Consider the following 18,330-nt stretch of genomic DNA (forward strand, 5'->3'; position numbering starts at 1 on the left):
AGATATAATAATGAACACTCATTTATGGATAGCTTGTGAACAGACCCTGCCACCAAGAACAGGGCATTAAACTAGGAGGTTGCATTGAGCCCTTTCAGGCATTCCATAGCTGCTGGCGGGTGTTCCTGCAGGTCATAGGCATCAATGATGACGATATTTTGTTATATATATCCTGACTAGCTGACTGGGTTGCCCCAGCCACTCTTGGTAGCTTTCAACACATATAAAAACATAATCAAACATTAAACATTTAAAAACTTCCCCATATAGGGCTGCCTTCAGATGCCTTCTAAAGGTTGTATAGTTACTTCTCTTCTTGGCTCAGAGGTCGCATACCATACCCTCCAACATATCTGCGATGAAAATAGGGATGTCCTAAGGAAAAGCAGGACATTCTGGGATCAAATCAGAAACTGGGACGTCTTTTCTAAATCAAAAATGTCCTTGGAAAATAGACACACTTGGAGGGTCTGGTATTCAGGCTTTGTAAGCCAAATGCATGCTGTGTGTATACCATTGCAGGTCTAGGCCTTAATGCCTCCTGGAGCTTCAGCTGCCTAACAAAAGACAGGAAGGATTCTAAAACTCCCCAATAAGATTATTGGTAGCTGACAGGTAGCCAATCCCCTGCTGTGAAAGGACCAGTGTTGTGATTCGCTAGTTACAGAACAAGACGACCTATGGGAGGTTGTGTTGCCTAGGGTGGGTTAAGATATATATACTAGGTTGTGTGCCCCCGTTTGTCATTCTTGTTCCTGGTGTTTAAATAAAACTTTTTGAGTTTAATCTCGGTCTCAGGTTATTCTTAAACCCACCTACACTTCAGACACCACAAAGAGCAATAAGCTCCCACCTCTGTAATGACTATTATCCATCCTTCTAACAGTCAAAAGTGGTTTCTATCTGCCTACTTCCTCAAAGGCTTCATACAACATAATGACTATTTAAGTTCTGGAAGTGGGGAAAGACAGGCCACCAATGCATATATATTTGGCAGGCTTTTATCAAGGTATGTGGGTCGTGTGAATTATGGACTGATTTATGAACAACCTTGCATGACACAACCGGCAGCAGAGGAAAAGCAAATGGTGCATAGCAATAGCCCCTATTTTTGTTATCTGCCATACAATATTTGTGTGTGATGCGAGGGACAGCTTCCACAGCCATCATTAGTGTGGTTATTTAATAATAGATGTAGATGGAATTTGTAATGTTCCAGTGGAATTCTACACCAGCCGCTCACAATGTTTCAAGCAGCTTCAGAACAATATTGCTTAAGCAGAATGAATTCAAGCTAGACCAGACAAGAATCAACTTTAAAAAAACCAAAATGTAAAATTATTGAATCCTTTTAAAAATCTGACTTAAAATTATTATTGTTATTAATTAAATGTATATACCGCCCTTTATCAAAAGATCCCAAGGCGGTGTACAACATTAAAAACACATTACAGAACATCAACAACAAAACATAGTCAGTTCGATTTATTGTGTTTAGCGAACAGCCGTTACAGACACAAAAATAGTAATCAGAATACTGCTACAATAATGGTTTACATTTCTACTCCCTGACTTTTAGTAGGCAAATCATTTTCCATTCCCACTTTAAGTTTTATTACACAAATTTGTAAAGCCTTGGCAAGAAACTTGGATGTTCTAAAGGATATATACCTCTCAAAACATAATAAATATACCTGACAAAACGTAATAAAAAGCATACTGACAGACAGCCTAGTAATAAAATAGTCAACATAATAACAGTCCTCTCCCCCACACTTTCAAGGTTTGTGATCAGCACAACAACAGCAATGGAATACAGTAGGAAATAAACAATTCATGTCAGTTTTACAAAGTTTCAGTGTCAAAATTCAAAATCCTACCTATAACGTAAGACAACTACAGGAACAATTACTCTCCTTAATTTTTTTAAAGAATTGTTTACATTTCCTGCAATGAGGCCTACATATTATCTGTTTTACAACTCTTTTCACATAATATATTTCTCTAATGACAACATTCCGAAGCAACTGATAAAAATCTCTTATTACTTCTATTTATGCTATATTATAATCTACTTCTTTACAATGAAAAACCTCAGCACATCCAAATAGATCTGCAACTACAAAGAGTTATTTCAAAATCCATATGCTAAATATGCTCCACCATATATTTAATTGATTTTGAAATAGTCCACGGAGACTTTGGAATTGAGAATCAATTTTTCCCATTGCCCCAGACAGACAGCTGTTTGAACCAAGACCTCCAGAGCAGTAGGGGTATGCGATATATTGATACTTTGTCCCTTACCAGTAGGAACTCCAGACTGCGATAAAGGTTTCATATTTTTTTCACAAGAATGTACTGCCCAGCTGGCCTCGCAGACCCTCCCCACTAGGCAGGCAGCAGCACTTTACTGCAAAGTAAAGCCTTTACTGCAGGGGTCACCATGCTAAGGCCCATGGGCCAGAAACAGCCTGCAGAGGTTGTTTGACCTGCCCACGAGCTGCCCCCGAACTGAGTTGCCCACTCGCTGCACTAAATCAACGCAGCGCGGCACCGGAACTCACTTCCGCAGCGCCAGAAATCACATCTGCGCACAATCTGGCCCACAGAGGGATCTCCACGGGACCGATCCGGCCCAGGCAAGATAAACCTTGCCAACCCCTGCTTTACTGCAAAGTAAATGGCCGTTTCCTGCCTGCCGATCTGCAAGGCATTGCAGAGTAAAGGACTGCACTCCATTCAGCAAATGATAAGATTCAGGTGGCTTTACTCTTGCTTTTGTTATGCAGGTTTAAAGCGCACACCACACCTCTTGCTAGGCAGAGTAGAGACCCAGCTTCCCTGCTGAGGGATGGAGATTCTGGTGGCCTCTAGAGCGATGCTCAAACAGTGGGTCTCAGGGCTGCAATCTGCCTCTCCTGTCACCCATTTGCCTGTCGTGCGCCCCAGTCTTGCCAGCACCTTTTGGTTGGATCAATGAAAGAACTAGCAACTCTCTGCATGCTGAGTAAAAGTGGCCAGGAAACAGAAGAATGGGGGGGGGGGGTGAAGTGAGGAAGAAAGGGCGAGAGGCGTTGAAAAGTGAGAGAAAAGGTTACTATTAATTAATAAACTGGGAATAGAAATTAATAGGATAAGATAGGAAAGAAATGAATGTAAAAAGGATCAGGAAGAAGTGATGAAAGAAACCGCTTGTCCACTTAGAACCTCCTGCCTAAAATGGGGAGGCTGAATCACCATACCTCCAGGCAGTGCTTTTTTTTCTAGAAAAAGAGGTGCAGGAACTCCCACCTTTTGGGGACAGACAATTTTCCGTCACCCAATCGCAGAGCTGCCACAATCTCAGCACCATGCCGCCCGTTGCATCCAATGCGAGGTTACTAGTGCCATTCCAACAGCACCGCTAAAGAGATGCCGGAATGCACCAAAAAGGGCAGGTGTCTGTACTTAGCTCAAGAAAAGATGAGCCATAGAACTCATTGCCTCAAGGAAAACATTGTGGCAAAGAATTTAGCAATTTCCAAATATGGATTAGATATCAGTAGAAAATGCTGTCAGTAACTGTGCTTACATCTGCCACAATTCTGTGACTGGCTCTGCTCCTGCACCACCATTTCTGACTGATGAGCCTCAGTAATTTTCAGCTGCCTCAAGTGGGTTCTGGGGATAGAGAGTTCAAGAATCCCTGCTCTAGATGTTTTGGACTCCCAACTCTCAGCAGCTCTAGTCAGAATGACCAGTGGTCTGGGATGATAGGATAACTAGAAGAACCTCACCTGCAGATCTATATGGGAGGAAGCATTCTCTCAGATAGCATAGAACCAAGTGGTTTAGGGTTTTGTAAGCCATCAACATGTCATAAATCCTGGCCCAATCCACAACTTTATTGCGGTCTTAAACCAGCATAAGGTAAGAGCATCTCCATATATAAAGAAAACATTCTAGATAGGCAATAAGGCTACTGCAGAAGTGGACAGTACTCATTCTCTCAATTACAGTAGACCGGCATAAGATAAAAACACATAAAACATTTAAATCAAACCCTCAATTTTAGACCTCCTATGACGTATGTCAATCATAGCAGCACTATATCTGGCAACTGAATATGTTATATCAGGATTTATATCATGGAGCAGTAAAGAGATATAGAATTGCTCTGTGTGTCCTGGAAATTTGTGTATTATTGGCAGGATAAACCTAGCACGTATATTTGTGTAATACTGGCAGTGCAGAAAAACATGTTCAATTGTTTCTATGTGCCCAGAGCTGTAGGGGCATTTTGTCTCCTCATAAGTTGTCTTCCTAAAACAGCCCTCCTGGGTGGCTGAAGGGAGAGCCTGGCAACGAGCCAGAGTGAAAGCTCTTCAATGTTTTGGTATTTCAAGATTAGTTAAATATGCTATTGGGGAGGTGATGTACTGGGGAGGCAGTTCTTTTCAGAAGTGATATAATACGCTTGCAGTACATAGTTTCATTCAGGAATCCAGCTCTGGCCTTATCAGCTTCCAACACAACCTTAAGGACAGCCCCAGATGCAGTACATTACAGTAATCCAGTCTATATGTTACCACCACATGGGTCTATGTGGCTCACCATGATCTCAGTGGCAAGGCTATCCCTGTCCAGGAAAGTTTATAGCTAGTGCATCAGCCAAAGCTGGTAAAAGGCACTCCTGGCTACTCCAGCCTCCAGTAGCAGCACTGGATCAAGGAGTACCCTCAAACTACATGCCTGCTCCTTCAGAGGAACTGTAACAGCATCTAGAACAAATTACCCACTTCCTGGATCCAAGACCAACAAGGCCTCCTTCCTCCAGCCCACCACTGTATCCAGACACTGGCCCAGGACTTGCACAGCCCCACCTGACTAAGCTGTAACAGAGAAACAGAGCTCCAAATCTCCCAGTAACTGCTCTCAAAGGCTTCATATAGATGTTATACAGCATTTGAGACAGGTCTGACCCTGTAGCAGTTAACACTCAGGGGACCAAGGCACAACCATCCAATACAACTCTGTGGTATAGATACCATGGCTGATAGCTTCAAAAGTTGCTGAAAGTTATTGTAGAAGCAATAGGTTCATACTCCCTTTACTGTCCTTCTCCCAGTAAAAGTCATTCAACAGGATGAACAAAGTTTATTCAGTCCTGTAACCAGGTATGAACCGAGTCCTGAACAGGTCCATGTTGGGACCAATTCCTGGTTGGGGTCCTAGAAAAGCAGTGGAGAAAAGCAAGAGTCAATATCCTAATGCAATATTGAAATCTGGAGGTAAAACTGACAAGGCAAATAAGAAATGGAACATGTGGAACAAATCGTGAAAATCACACAAAACAGCACTAATCATAATACATCTAAAGCACAGCAGTTAGTGTAAAAAAATCACATCTACAAGCTCAACGAGGTCACAGGCTAGTAGTCCACTGGATACAAGTATGAGGCACATACATTTCCGTTCAAAACCTGACTGTCCCTGAAACTGAAACTGTTCCATTATCTTCAAAACCTAGGCGTTTGTTGCATGAGGGTCCCATTGGGGCCAAAACCACCTATAAGAGGAAAAGCCTACTATATTAGGTCAAATAACTATTTAAGTCCCACACTCTGCCTATGGGCAAAATCTGTGTGCCATAGTATTCTTCCCACTCAGGATTCCCAACAACTTGTATTCAGAGGCGTACTGTCATTCAACACTAGATCTTAGGCGTAGGTAGGTGTAGGTAGATCTTAGGTGTAAGCAGTCATTTGTCAATTCAGTTACATCCAGCCAGGTCTCTGTAACACATATCAGGCTGGCAGCTTAATCCAATTAAACAATGCATGGTGCTGTTCTTATTTCTAGCAATAGCTATTTGCAAAAAATGGAGCCTATAGATTCCGAGGCACAAGCCAACCAAAAGCACACATCAGGGGAGGCTTGCTGCCTTTATGCCCTGTTTATGGCCTTGAAGTGGGCTTTCGCAGAAGGTACAAGCAACAGATTACTGCTGTTCCTTCTGACAAATATACAGTTGGAAGAGAGAAAATACACCCCTTCTTTACTTCTGCGTGGAGGGTGTGTAAGAGGGTTTGCCTCCCTCCTTTCCTGTTAAGTTTTGAATAAGAGGGAGCAACAGCAGTGGTGAGGCATTGCTGGCAAATTCTGCAGAAGCCTACTGAGTATCTTGGAAGACGGAACAAGCTTGTTTTCTCCTGCTCTGGAGGGTAGGACTCAAACCAATGGCTTCAAGTTACAAGAAAGGAGATTCCGACTAAACATATGGAAAAACTTTCTGACAGTAAGAGCTGTTTGACAGTGGAACAGTCTCCCTTGGGAAGCTGTTGACTCTCCTTCCTTAGAGGTTTTTAAGCAGAGGTTGGGGGGCCATCTGTCATGGATGCTTTAGCTGAGATTCCTGCATTGCAGGGGGTTGGACTAGATGACCCTCAGGATCCCTTCCAACTCTACCATTCTATGATTCTATGAACTCAAGGGACAAAAGCCACGTCTTCTTTCCTTCCCATTCTCTCTTGAAGAACAGGTAAATTTGTTCGCACAAGGTGGACTTTTAAACAAATGCCAGCCATACCTCATTGCTGCTTCCAGCACAAAATAAATGGGAAAGGGGAGAAGCAACAGCTTATTTCATAGCTGTCAACTTTTCCCTTTTCTTGCAAGGAATCCTATTCGGAATAAGGGAATTTCCCTTTAAAAAAGGGAAACATTGACAGCTATGGCTTATTTCCTCCATGGAGCAGAGTGAATAAGAATTACACTGGTTTCTCTCTTTCCTCTTTAGATGTTTGTGGGGGGGGAACAACTATAAATGAATACAATCAGGATCCAGCATTCAAATACTGCCTAGCCCGAGAGACTGGTAGGATGCAAGTATACTAACTACTCCCATGCCACTTCAACTAACAATTAACATACTACTGAATTAAATGCCAGGTAAAATTTAAGCTTTGCAACCTTTGTGAAAACTTGGCTGAGATTAAGACTTCCTTAGCATTCCAGAAGTGAGGGACAACTGTAATAAAATACATGCTCCTAGTTGCTACCATCTTAAGCTGATGAAAAACTAAATTTGGCCTACTGACTCAACCAAAACTGGCAGTCCAAGCTGATATGATATAGTCTTTTCTATATTCCCAGGCAACTCATAAATCTTGGCCAGTCCAAATCCCACATTCCTCTCACCAACACAAGGAAACAAACTCAAGAGACCTGATGCTCCTACAAGCACCTTCTTTTCCCAAAGACAAAGTGAGTTCCACCCTGAACATGAGAGTATGGATCTCTATACACACACATTCCAGCCTACAAAGCCCATCATTTTTAGTGTTTCCCCTTTAGTGGAACTTAGTCTCCAACAGATGCCTCAGATAAGCATTTCTGGAACTATAGGTCAGGTACCATCAGTGGCTGCAGCCAACTTTCAGGTGGAACTCTACCTTACCCATCTACTCATCAACAGAAGAGCAGGGAGGCTGTTTGAATGTGTGTTTGTCTACCCATCTGAATATGTGAGGTCTGTGTTTGTTTGTTTGTTTGTTTGTTTGTTTGTTTGTTTGTTTGTTTAATATCAAGACAATTTCATAAGCATTAACTTACATCCAACTCAAACCACAATACAGTGGTACCTCGGGTTAAGAACTTAATTCGTTCTGGAGGTCCATTCTTAACCTGAAACTGTTCTTAACCTGAGGTACCACTTTAGCTCATGGGGCCTCCCGCTGCTGCGGCCTCGCAATTTCTATTCTCACCCTGAAGCAAAGTTCTTAACCCGAGGTACTATTTCTGGGTTAGCCTAGTCTGTAACCTGAAGCATCTGTAACCTGAAGCGTCTGTAACCTGAAGCGTCTGCAACCGGAGGTACCACTGTATTCAGTCATTAAAATACTGTAAGACATAACCAATCTGCAGTGAAGATAAAATAGAAGTCTCAGTGACACTTCTCACCCAAATGTCTTTGACACTTGCAAAGGGACACAATGAAATCTCCAATGGAAGGAGTTCAACATCCAGGGGATCACCACAGAGAAGGCCCTACCAACGACAGTAACTGTCTTGCTGATTGTGCAAGACAGTAGAAAGCTAGAGAACTCATACCTCAGAACAAGCCCCTACTGACAAACAATGCACCCAAAGCAGATCTGAGTTGTAATGAGAGGCCAATCTACACCCAGGGCTGCAGTTATTGCAGGCTAGTGGCTCAACTCAGGTAAGTAGTCTCATCCCCACCATCTGCCAACTGATGGGACAAAAAGTCAGAATGTGGAGACAATACTCCGAGGAAAACCCTGTTTAAGCATAATATATTCATCATTAACAAAGATCACAATATTTCAAAGTAATTCATTTTTCCTATATACTTTCATTGGGAATTTTAATACTTAGGTACATCTGCCAACCTAGCAGTTCGAAAGCACGTCAAAGTACAAGTAGATAAATAGGTACTGCTCCGGCGGGAAGGTAAACTGCGTTTCTGTGCGCTGCTCTGGTTCGCCAGAAGCGGCTTAGTCATGCTGGCCACATGACACGGAAACTACTGTATGCCGGCTCCCTCGGCCAATAAAGCGAGATGAGCGCCGCAACCCCAGAGTCGGTCACGACTGGACCTAATGGTCAGGGGTCCCTTTACCTTTACTTTTTTACATCTGCTATGCTCTGCTGGTAACAAAGGATTGCCAAAAAAAAACTTTAAAGAATCTTTTTATTGCACCTCATGCTCTAGAAAGTCAGCTCAGAAACAGAGAAGGGGCAGGAGGAACTGGCTGTCCTACCAGGAGGAATTGGTCCAAATCACGTCTACAATTCTCTCTACAACTAGCAGCATTCAGTGGTTGAACAATATTTTACTATATTAAAATGCAGACACAAAGTTATTGAGAAAATGCCCGTAACAGGTTTCCTATTCCCCATCTGGCTGCAGCTTAAAGTTGTAGTAGATCCAAGCCCCTTCCTCGCTCTCTCTTCAACAGGAATTAAATTAGGTTTTCCAAGGGCTATGTAAGTCAATCAAAATGACCAATGACCCATTAAAAGTGACACAACTTCATTAAATATTAAATAAGTAGATCAGCAAGAAATGTACAGCATATATAGTCTTCTATTTTTCCCCATATTATTTAAATTACATTATAAAGAGTATATGCTACAAATTAATATTTAGAAGCACTGCATTTCACTGGGCAGGCACAGTACTTATTTGTAAGTTCAAGCATAAATAAGTAACAGGAAACCTAAAACTCAAGAGTAATATTACCTAAGTGACGTTTTATAAGTTTCTAAATCTGCAGAAACGCACAATCCTAGCATAAAATAATCCTTATGCTTGCATTTCATCTTAAAGTCCAACAGCAGCTAAACAAAATTAACATATATATCAGTAGGAAAACTTTCTTCCTAGCTTCCACCTCCCAAAAATCCTTTTATCAAGTGAAAAGTAGACAATTAGCACAATTGATTTGGGTGGTAAAATTTATACACTGCAATGATACAGTGCCCTGGAAGGCCAGCAATCACTATAAGAAAGTCTAAGAGTATAATAGTTAAAGATAGGTAGCCGTGTTGGTCTGCCATAGTCAAAACAAAAAAAATTCCTTCCAGTAGCACCTTAAAGACCAACTAAGTTAGTTCTTGGTATGAGCTTTTGTGTGCATGCACACGAAAGCTCATACCAAGAACTAACTTAGTTGGTCTTTAAGGTGCTACTGGAAGGAATTTTTTTTGTTAAGAGTATAATCGTAGGTATTTGTTTTTCTCATATTCCCTCTTTGCTAGATCTAAAGTAGAAGCATGAAACAGAGTTTACTTTGGGTAGGATCCAAAGACCTGCTTAGGTTCTTGCAGGTTCTTTAACCTGCTTAGTGGAGTTTTTAAAATTTTCATTGAATAGCTCACTACCATGTACTATCACAAACTGCTTTAGAAACTCCCTTCACGATTGTGGAGAGGGGAAGATTCTGCCAGTGAAAAAGTAATCTAAAGTCCTTGTTCCATGGGTTGCTGGCACTTTTAAAAAATTATTCTTGACTTTGGTTTTAGCTATATCCTGAGCAGCAGCTTCATGGACAGCACTAGCAAAAATAATTTTTTTTAAAAAAAATGGGTCACAGCATCTGATCTAAAATATGACTTTCCATTCTTTTCTCCCAGGGAAGTCTGGTTAGATGCCATGCTACATCTTTCAGTTCCATTGCCTCTACATTAGGGGGGAATATCTTACTTGCTTATTCTGTTTCATGGAGTTCTTCTATATCATCCAAGACGCTTGGGTGCAGTTGTTCCCTGCAAGCAGATGGAGACAGCAACAAATAGATTTTTTTAATGGCGTCATCCCCTTATTCAAGGGGAGTTCACAGGCTCAAAATCCTACGTTTTCCAAGAAAAGTAAAAATAATAATATACCACACATTACTTTTTAAATGTTTTAACCTCAAGTGATGGTAATACTAACTGATAAAAATATAGGAATTACAATCCATATGAAAGTTAAGTATTATGCAGACAAAACAAAAAAACTCAACTACTCGTTTATTAATAAATATCTAAAAGAGGGAGAGGGAGGCGGTCATTTTAATGCAGTTATCATCCCCATTTGATTACAGATATTACATTTGGTCACTCAAATGTTAGGAAATTGTACTATTTTATGATTACACCCACCTCCATGTCTAATTAGCAGCACTTGCACTAGTCCAGTTTTCAATTGTCACCTTCTTTAAAAATGATTCTCTAGCAAGCCTAATTCTGTTTCCAACTCTGTAGTACACTAGTTTGTAATAAAACCTGACCCTCCTACAGACTTTTAACACAGCTATGTGATCAGAAAAACCACCTCACATGCATTTTCTGACATATAGGCGATCAACACGCACACCATTTTCAGTGTCAGTGCTAGAAATTAACCAGGCACAGTTTGTGTCTGGCACAGTCCAACTGCAACCACGTGGAGATCTCTGGGTGCCAGGTTGGTGCCAGGGGAAAACAAATGTCACTTAGAGAAAGATCTGAAATATTTTCCTTGAAGCTTGAATTTATTTTATTCTGGATTGTTTTATTTGATGTTTTAATATGTTGTAAACTGCTTTAGGATTTGTAATTTTAAATGTAAAGTGGTACAGAAATGAAATGAATAACAACAACAAACCTCTTGGGGGGGGGGGAGACCCTGGCCAATCCATTGTGGTAACCATAACCTAGGTTTAAGGTGCCATTTGGCGATTCGATGATATATCTGGGTTTTTAACACTGGTCAGTGCCGAAAGGGGACTAGGCCGGGAACAGAAGGCACTTGGGCATGAGGCAGTTGGGAACAGTAACGCCGCGTAAGCGGGGATTCTTCTGTAAACTACATACATTCTTAAGCAATGCCAGTGTGGTGTAGTGGTTAAGAGCGGTAGTCTCCTAATCTGGTGAACTGGGTTCGCGTCTCCGCTCCTCCACATGCAGCTGCTGGGTGACCTTGGGCCAGTCACACTTCTCTGAAGTCTCTCAGCCCCACTCACCTCACAGAGTGTTTGTTGTGGGGGAGGAAGGGAAAGGAGAATGTGAGCCGCTTTGAGACTCCTGAAGGGGAGTGAAAGGCGGGATATCAAATCCAAACTCTTCTATTAAACACACACCCAGATATTTAGTCTTCTTTACAATCTTTAAGGCTGATAAACTTTGTAATGTATTTTTACTCTCATCATTCATATTTTTTACCAGAAGTTTGGTTTTATCTTTATTAATTTTAAGACCTGCTGTTTCTCCATTATTATTTTTTTATCTCTTCCAGTGCTTTTGGGATTGACTCTATTGGTTCCTTTACAGATACCACCACGTCATCTGCAAAATTAATTTATATTGTCTCTGTCCCACCCTTATACCTTTAAGTTATTGATTACATCTTATTCTTTGCGCCAAAACTTATAGAACTGTTATAAACAATAAAGGTGACAGCGGGCAACATTATCTAGTTCCTTTAGTTATTTTACAATTCTCTGTCAATACATTATTTATTATCAATTTTGCTGATTGATCGGTATATATTACCTTAACTCCTTTTATAAAAGTGTTTCCACAACCCATATATTCCAAAACCTTAAAGATAAAGTCCCAGGAAACATTGTCAAATGCTTTCTCGGCATCTAAAAAGGCCCTCCCTTTTGTTGGTGCTAAACTTCATGCCAGCTCTCTTAACCTGGCTGTCAAATTTACTGATATTGCAATGCTCCTTGGCAGTGTTAGAAACTCAGGCCAAATAGATCTTAAACCTTGGTTGCGGTCGCCACAATGGAATGTCTATTTTTGCAATAAAGTTTTTTTTATATATTTATCATTTCATTTCTATTCTGCTTTATATTTTAAGGAAAAACCTCAAAGCAGTTTACAACACATTAAAATATAAAATTAAACAATCCATAAAAAAACCAAATTCATGCTTCAAGGGAAATATTTCAGATCCTTCTCTAAGTGACATTTTGCTTTCCCCTATTTATTTATTTACCTACTTAATTTATAAAGCTGCCCCATAGCAGAAGTACTCTAGGGAGCCAGTGTGGTGTTGGGGTAAGAGAGATTTGAACCAGGACCTGGGAGATCAGTTCAAATCCCCACTCAGTCATGAAGCTCACTGGGTGACCTTGGGCCAATCACAGCCTCTTAACCTACGTCACAGGGTTGTTGTAGGGATTGAGGAGGGGTGAATCATGTGCTTTTTGGAGAAAAGGTGGGATATAAATGCAATAAATAAGCCCTTCTGCTTACCAGTTTAAGCACCCTGGGGAGACCAGCTATATACGATGGCAAATATTTATTTAAAACACTAGTTCATGTAAAGGTAATAAAATTTCTGACATAACTAGTGGGAGATTGTTGGGCAACTGTGAAGCTAGTTCCTTTTCTCTCTGTGTGTGTTGAGTAATTCTATAAAATATTTACATAAGCATTTATGTAACCATTAAGGTTGAGATTTTCTGGTTAGACCCAACATCATTCCCAGTGCATTACATTCACGCATGGAAGCAATTTTTGGAAGGAGACATATACGTGCATCAATCAGTGTCCAAGTAATTAACTTCAAAGCCACAATGCTTTAATTGTATTAGCAATGTAATTGTAAAGTATTAGAATGCTAATAAACACTCCCACTGCAGTATCCCTTAATCATTCAGGCGACTAATACGATGCCTGAATTCAAAATAGCAAACAAACAAGTGCAGCATGCGGCAGTTCCTTTTAAGGCGAAAACAGTTGAGACACTGTTCATAGAACAGACAGTGGTGTCAGTCAAACAAAGCATCAATTTTCCTCTTCTACCTAAGAATTCTTATATTTGTACCCATGTCATCCTTTTCCCAAAAAATGGAGAGAACATATATAAGATTCTCAAGGCACCTTCCAGTCAGGTGGAGCTATATCAGACACCTTCAGACCTCAACTTTTAGGATACAACAACTCCTGGCTCCATGCCTCCACATCATCCAAAACAAAAGCGTAGGGGACCAAAGACAGGCCTTTTCACCCTGCATGTGTGACACAGTTCCCAGAGTTCTGCCAGGTGCAGCCTTCACTTTCTTTTCAGCATTACATTACAATGTTTTTACTTGCCCAGGCCTTTCAAGTTCGTTTTGTTCTTCTATGCTGCTGTTTTAGCTTCATGCTGTGATTTGTGGGATGTTACGGTAGTTTTATGTGATTCTTTGTTAGCTCATCTGAGAGTCACAAATAAATATTTTAAATAAAATAAATACAGAAGATGAAACTCTTCTCCAGCAGTAGACAACCTGACAGCGTAAGTTCTCACAGACCAATAATAATAGCAATGCCCTAGCACCACAGACACCAAAGGAACTGTCCTCTGAATTTTTCATGTAATTATCACCTAAGACAAATATAGCCTTTCTAAATATATATAAAAGTAGGTCCTACAGACATACATTGATGGAACGTATCTCGTAGCAGCAGAAGAAATTCCAGTCATTTTACAATTATTATATTTTTGCCATTCCAAAAAATATAATTGAACCTTAAGAACTGTTGGCCCTTCATTTCTTTAAAAAAAAAGAATAGCAAACATAGGGTAAGAGGAAAATAAGATGCTTGGGTCATTCCATATCAAGTGATCCAATTTTTTTTACCACATGTCACCCAATTTTCTTAATATTTTGTACACTTGTTGAATTATCAAAACTAAGTTTAAATCTAAAAATTTAAATTTTCGTTTCATCCCGTTTGAAGTTATGGGGGTTTGAAAATTCAAAAGAATGACAATTTTGGCCTTGCCTGACTACACACAAATGTCAAAAGCTCAGCCCAGAACTGAGATATTTCAAAACTAAAAATACCAATCTCTTCAGAACTTCATGGGCTTTAATGTGATATGTCATATGATTGACTTACTTTAAATTTTAAAGTTCAGTTACAAAATTTACAATTTTAAAAAGTGATTTAAAAAATTTAGTATGAATAAAAATGTCAAAAACTGTATTATTTTTAGGAGCTACCTGCAAAATTTTATATTGGGATCTCAATGGGATCACATTTTTTAAAATATATTTTGTAAATATAAGCCCTATTGGGTTCTAATTAGGATACCAATTATTGGAGCAGAACATAAAAGAGTAAACAAGACTTCAAAGTATAGTAACAGTTACTCCAGGTATTTCGTTAGAAAGCTAGTAAGACTTTTCTTTTACAAATGTGTGTTCCAAAGCAACATAATAGCTTGCTGTTACATGATAGAATGTTTTTTTTTTTTTGTAGGGGAGAGCTCAACAACTCGAGTGTTGGGTGATCTCGGGTGTTGGTGGGGCATGTTCCACTGCTGCCCATGCACCACCACCACCTCGCTGCCCCAGGCACTGGCGGGGGTTGCTATGCCAGTGACTTGAATATTTAATAAAATATCAAGGTTGTTCTGTTTGATATTTAAAATATTGATTTCTTGATTTGGGGTTCCAAAAAACGGGTTGTCTTATACATGGATAAATATGGGGTATGTGCGCATGAATGTATAACAAACAATTAAAAAATAAAATTAAGCACAACAGAATGAATATTGGTATCCTTCAGTATAATATAAAGTTTTGACTACACCATGCAGTTTTCAAGAAACAGATATAAAGAAATATTTGTGAATCAGCATCTTCAGCAGCTTGAGTTATCATGGCTTAAATATGTATGAACTCAGAACAGCCAAGTTAGCATTTTAAAAGATTAAAAATGCAAGGGGGGGGGGGACTGTGGCAGCGAAACGTCTTCAGATTTTTCATATCAAGCCAATACAACATTATATACATTTGGCTTTGTGCTTTATTATTCACCTGTAATCACCTTTTACAATCATCTCAAGATGATATGCAATGAAACAGCAGTTACAAATTTTAGTAATATAATATAATTTTAATATAGAGTAGCTCCATGTGTGATGTAACACCTCCCAGTTAAAGCTCCTCATCTAGCTTTCTTCATCAAACACATGTGAGGCTGTGAGTGTGCAGAACACAGATAGGATAGGATAGAGGTTTTCAACCTTTTTGAGTCCACAGCTCCCTTAACCAACTACATTCTTTCTGCAGAACCCCTATTGGGCTCAGGAGCCCAGGTGACCACCTTGCATGCAGAGCCAGCAGCCCCTCACCCCTTTTTGAACACCCTCCCTTGCGGAGTGTTCCCTCAGCCTCCTCTCGCCTCTCCTTGGGAGTCCTTCGGGAAACTACCACTGCTATCCCTGGTCTCTTGGGCTGCCCCTCCTTGCCCCAAAGAGGGGTGCCTCCCAGAGGCACCATTTGCCTGTGGAGCTTATAGACAGGGCTGCTGCCATAAACAGCTGTGCAAGCCTTTGGGAGGCAGATGGCATCAGAGGGAGGAAAGGAAAGAGCGACAGAGGCTAGTGTTGCCCGCAGCATACCTAATCAGTCATTCAAGACACCCCAGGGTGCCACGGCACACTGGCTGAAAACCCCTGGGATAGGACAAATACTGAATGCAAACAAGTTGGCTGGTGGTTCATTCACCCAGATAGAAGACGGAGTTATACGCTGAGTATGGAAAGATACTTGCCTAAATCACAGATTTAGACAGATGGACCAACCTGCTTAAAACAAACATTCTCCCCTATATATACCACAATGACATTGCAAGTGCATCTCTTTTGCAAGTTTTTGTAGGAACTATTCTTCTCCAAGATTTTTACTTTAAAAAATGCAACTGGCGGAGGGCTTTGCATTCTCTTGACTTCAAAATGTACTTCAGGGTCTGCTTGTTGCTTAGCATTCAAAAGTAGCAATGGCTGCCACCAGCTGATGCTGTTCCTGCACAACCTTATACTGTAATTCTTTTATTTGACTCTACTCTGAGGATTGAATGCTCTTGGATCCATGCATGTAAGGGGAAACGTCATTCTACCTACCATGTCAGCAACACAAAAAACACACTGCTATACAATCCTTTACAACACTTTATAGAAGTGTCAAGAAATTTTGGGGTGAAGGGGCCTCAACACATGTGATCAATCAGTGGGTCAGCATGTAGAATTCTTTCCTTTCTCAAGATACCAAAAAAACCCCCAGCAACCCCTTTGTCCTCCTGTTCAATTAAAGTATCTCTTGACTACCCTGCTTCATCCTGAGGCCCTTAGTGCAGCTGAGTTCCTTGAGTTATTGGAATATCTGATCACCTCAACACATCTTTCAAAATCTGTTATTTCTATATAAAGCTCTAATTGACAAAACCAACTTTGATTTACGTGGGTGAGAGGAATGGAATGAGTATTTGGAATAACCGATGCATGAGTGGCAATGGAAGGATATTCTGGTGTCTGTGCAATTAACTTCTCAGATTGCACTTAATACAATAAAAATAATTTTCAGAAAGTATTGGATCCACCACACCTCTTCCAGAACTTGATAGAGAAGCAGAGATTGGACTCTGCATGTATTGATGGTGATAAAAACCTGGAAGAATGCTCTCCACTACTGACTGTGCAGTGCTTAGAAGATTTCTCAACATTAGCTGCATATGAGAAAGCGACCCAACAGCAGCAACTGGAAGGAAAATTGTCTGATATTTGGGCTTTGTATTTATATGAATTTTCATGAGGAAGTACTAACTGACAGGACTTGCTTTACAGCTCCAAGTAGTGTGACTGGACTGATTCCCTAGCTTCCCATTCTTGCATTGTTTAAAGGACTGATCACTGTCTGTTCAGTGTACATGTATGTGCTTTTGTTCTATGAGAAATTGTTTAAAACTGAATAAAAACATTGGATGCTATTCAACTAAGTTTTATCCTGAGCAGACTCACTGAAATTAATGGCTCTACCTTAGACATGTTCATTAATTGCAGTTTGTTTACTCTGAGTAAAACTTAGCTGAATACCACCCACTGGTTAAAAAGTCATGGTGTGTTCTTACTAAATTCCTTGCTTAGGTTCTTTATTTGTTCTCCATCTGTGCTGGTAGTTAACCTTGGAGAGAAATGTAGTTTATTCAGGAGATTTGAAACTTGTTGCATGAAACCTATTTCTGGCCTCTCCAATAATACATACAGGAGCTAAATCTCAGCTGGTTTTTTTGTCATTAGACAAAAAAAAATTATAACTTTGTCAGCAACTTGCAACATGGCATACTGTAACACTAAAAAGGAAACACCTTAATCAACATTTCATTCCATGAAAGAAGAGACCCCACATATCAGGGTGAATGCTACCCATGCTAAACTTGTAGAGCAAAATATACATATTGCTTAAAGAATAAACAGACTTAAATTGGGATATGCAGGGGGAAATAAAGAGAACAAATTTATGGAACCACAGAAAGGGGGAGGGAAGTCGAAGATTGATATCTAAGAATTGTTTCCTTTTTTGCTGAAATGTTTATTTGTTATAAATGAAAATCATAATTTTTTAATGTGTTTTGCTTAAACCAAAACATGCTAAATTTCAGTACAAACTTGTAGTTTTGTGATTAATCAACATTAGGGTAGAGAAATCAGAACTGGGAAATGTTACACAGTAACATTATTCAGTAAAGACAATGTTGCAATTTTAGTAGTAGCAGCATGAGCCAAGGAATCCGTATTAGATCTCACCTTGCCTTAAGTAAGCTACTACAGTAATGCCTCCGCGAACATCCACCTCGTCTAGCATCCATTCTGGCGAATGTCTGCAGCAAACCCAGAAGTACCGGAACGAGTTACTTCCGGGTTTGCCACTCGCACATGCACAGAAGCGCTAAACTGCGCTTCACGCATGCACAGAAACGCAAACCACTCCACGCACATGCGCAGACACAGCACTTTGCCCTGCGTCCTTTTCGGCTAGGGCTCTGGAATGGATCCCAGCCACAAAACGAGGT

The 18,330-nt window shown here is 40.3% G+C and overlaps 1 protein-coding gene across 24 annotated transcripts in view; it reads right to left on the reverse strand.

The window, feature by feature from the left end:
• TCF12 (transcription factor 12) overlaps positions 1–18,330 on the reverse strand; it is a 137,777-nt gene that overhangs the window by 101,217 nt on the left and 18,230 nt on the right. For 11 of the 24 annotated variants that reach the window (XM_083712605.1, XM_083712599.1, XM_083712607.1 and 8 more), the window contains exon 4: positions 10,214–10,275. The exons of the other annotated variants lie outside the window; for them this stretch is intronic. The gene's annotated coding sequence lies outside the window, so the exon portion shown is untranslated. The remainder of the gene's footprint in view (positions 1–10,213; positions 10,276–18,330) is intronic. 24 annotated transcript variants of the gene reach the window in all.

The sequence above is a fragment of the Podarcis gaigeae genome, assembly GCF_964106915.1.
Source record: "Podarcis gaigeae genome assembly, chromosome: 14".
Taxonomy (NCBI): domain Eukaryota; kingdom Metazoa; phylum Chordata; class Lepidosauria; order Squamata; family Lacertidae; genus Podarcis; species Podarcis gaigeae.